We start from the raw sequence: 3,482 nt of genomic DNA, 5'->3' as shown, positions 1-3,482 counted from the left end.
CTTCACTCCAGATGTGACGTTCTTCATGATGCAGTCGATCAGCAGGAGAAAGAGAAAGGGTGAGAGTGAGCAACCTTGCCTAAAACCGGTCTTTACCTCGAATGAGTCGGTGAGTTGTCCTCTATGAACGATTTTGCAGTTTAATCCATCATAGGAATTCCGTATGATATTGACTATCTTCTCAGGCACACCGTAGTGTCGAAGAAGCCTCCACAGTGTTGTCCTGTCCACACTTTCAAATGCTTTCTCGTAGGTAATGAAGTTGACAATTTTTCTACATATTGGGATATAACAAAAGGATATTAGTTATTAACTATTTACCAAATGTTCAATTTGTTTGAAACTATCAAGTCCAACCATGGGATTGATACTTACCAACGTATTGCTTAGTTTTACTAGTGTTAAATTGAAAAATAACTAGTAGATATTTTCTCCTGTAAACAAGAATTGCATGATAATAGTAATAATAAATGTAATATTTGAACCAATTTATACCCTACATAAATTACATTTCTCTACTATGTTACATCCATATACCTTTTTTTCATTATGCAAACATGTTTTACAGTGTATTATTTATTCGAAATTACTAAGATTTATTCATTTTCGTTAATGAAATTCATCTACAAATATCTGCAATTTATTTAAACTTAATTTATTGGCTGGAAAATAGTGATAATAGATTGTTAGGTATTTTGTAAGTGAGATTAAGGTTGTATAGTCACTAACTGGAACATAATTTCTGATTGTATCAACCACTATGTATTCTTAGTAAACTAATCAGAGAAATGGGAAAACAGAACTGATATATAGGTATAAATGCCAAGGGTGGGCCTGATAGTTTTAAATAAATTGAGAATCAGGTAAAATATTGATAACAAATATATTTTTTCTGATTCGGCTATTTATTTACTTTGTAGAAGTGGCTTACAATAAGTCGCAAAACGACAGACACACAATTTTTCTACTCATGGGGATATAACAAAAAATATATGTACAGATCCAAACTCTGCTGATTGAGAATAAAACAAAGTAATGTCGCAAATGCTACAATGCTGTAAGGTTTTAGAGATTGTAAACCTTAGAATATATTGAGCAGTGAACTATATTTGACCACAATTTTATCCTATGTATGGTTACAAATTCAAAGTGTTCAGGTTATAAATATTTTAACATTAAGATATTTCTTTATTTTATGCTATAATCTCAGAAAATTTCAAAAAAATGTCATCACGGTTATACTGTTAGTGAAATAGATCATACAAATGTCAAGAATGGATCAAGAAGTTTTTCCATTGTTCTTTTTTATAGTCACCTATCACTGGGATCAGGTCTGTTAGTTCAGGAACTAACATACACAATACAATACTTAAATACTTTTAGTTTAGATATTTACGAGGTTTATAGAATAAGAAGCGCAATGAATATTAAGAATAAAAACAAATCCATTCAGCTGAAGGTCAAAAATTTATCAACTTGATTAATAAAGTTTACCGAAATTAAAAACGATCAGAAATAAATAAAATTGACTGGAGAAAGGTTTCAACTAGCAAAACACTGCCCTACGATGTAACGTAAAAAGATTAAACAACTCATAAGTTTTCCCATTTCCTTTGGCTTAATTAACAAACTGTGCAAGTTAGTTAGAATTCCATCATGATACACATTTTCATTTGTTTGTATTTGGTTTGTACAACTACATGTTTAATATCTTCGACGATAAAAGATAAAAATCGTCAGTTATAGTGAAAATAAGTCAATAACGCTTTTTAGAAGAAAAAACAAGTACGCACATGTTTTTTTCCGTTTTTCGCATGACGTTTGTCATCATTGAATGACATAAACTATATGCTTTGTTTATCGTGTTCAAATGAACTATGGATATTGTTTCATCATTTGTTTTGTGTAATATAGAATATTTTCATATGGAAAAGGTATGTTATAAATTCCTTGTAGCGTTCATTAAAATTTGATGTAAACAAACCTGTTTAGCCTACAAAGTATTGTCAAACTAACCAATCGATTTCAAGATCATGACAAGTATACTAATCAAGCCTGTCGTTCAGCCAAAAATAAGGATACATGGATTTAACGTCAGGCTAAATTATTACGACTTTGAGTTGGGAAAACGTAACAATGTTTACAGAACATAAGAATGGTAAATAAAATACTGAAATAAGAAAGTCTGGATAAAGGGACGTTGACTGTATATCCGGAAACATGAGATATATTGATATAGATCGGCTAGAATGTTAGGGTAAGAGAAATCAAAAACAACTTCTAAGGTGCTTAACTCATGTAAAACCAAAATACTTTTAGAAAACTCCATTTTCTACTTTTTTTCATTTAAACACTTAAACATTGGTACAAGGAGGCACCAAATATATACGTATTACACAAATTAAATAATTTGCATGAAGGCTGGGATACTCACAGGTCTTCCAAAAAGAAGCACGTTATATTTTTAGGAGGCCACTCCCGAGCCTTTGATCTAGAGCTCTAATCCACAAGGCGATGGGAGATGCAGTCCCATGGTAGCCGGTGACCAACAATAGGTTTATAGCCTTTTGATTCCTCAGTATCCTGGAGCCCATGTGCACCAGTGGTTTGGAATCAGGGTTTTCCAACTCCTCTAGGTGGATCCTCCATACCCACCAACTCGGTGCCGGACATTCGCTTTCCGTCCTACCAATTTCGTAAACAACATCCTGGTCACGAAAAGACAGTCAGTAGGATTTTCCTGGCATTGACTATATACGCATGGCCATGTAATAGCACTTTGAGAGGAAGAGCTGACTCTCCTCACTCTCGGCCGTACCAGGGCATTTGTGGGCTCATTTTCTATCGTAAATTAGTTATTTATTTCTGCAGTGGTGAAGGTGCATCCACTCTTTGTGTTCCCCTAAATTCTAATCTTCTGAATTCTTCATGTCTCTATCTTTATCTTTTTTCAAATTTATTTCACTGGATTATACTCCTTCAATAACATCTTCAAACCCTAATCTTTCCGATTACTGCTTGTACTCTTACTACCTCTACCACTATGGGATCTGAATCGACAACTGCATCTTCGTGCTAATGTGGTATGGCAACTCGAACTGATGTACGTACATACGAAGTTCTACGTTGTGACTGACTGTTTTCTGAATGGTTAAAACTTATCGAGATCTTAAGGTTGTTCCGCAATATTCGTTAAATATGAATCTTTAAATTAGAAAAAACATCTACTTAAGTTTGTCTGTTTCAAATTATTTACGGAATTATTTGACAAATTTTTGTTAACTAAAAGTAACAATAAGCTAATAAACGTCTGATTTCTGTTGTTCACAAAGAGAAAACAACACATTAATTTTAGGAAAGCCCATTCTTTCTGTATATACGAAACTTGCGTTGTTTAGGCAAGTAATCGACATGAATTACTTTTCAAAACTAGTAAGATTACATAGAACAACAAGAAACCTTCATTACAGTTAATTTAAAAA

This window comes from Schistosoma mansoni, assembly GCF_000237925.1.
Source record: "Schistosoma mansoni, WGS project CABG00000000 data, supercontig 0173, strain Puerto Rico, whole genome shotgun sequence".
Classification (NCBI taxonomy): Eukaryota; Metazoa; Platyhelminthes; class Trematoda; order Strigeidida; family Schistosomatidae; genus Schistosoma; species Schistosoma mansoni.
Note: the sequence above shows the minus strand (reverse complement) of the source record.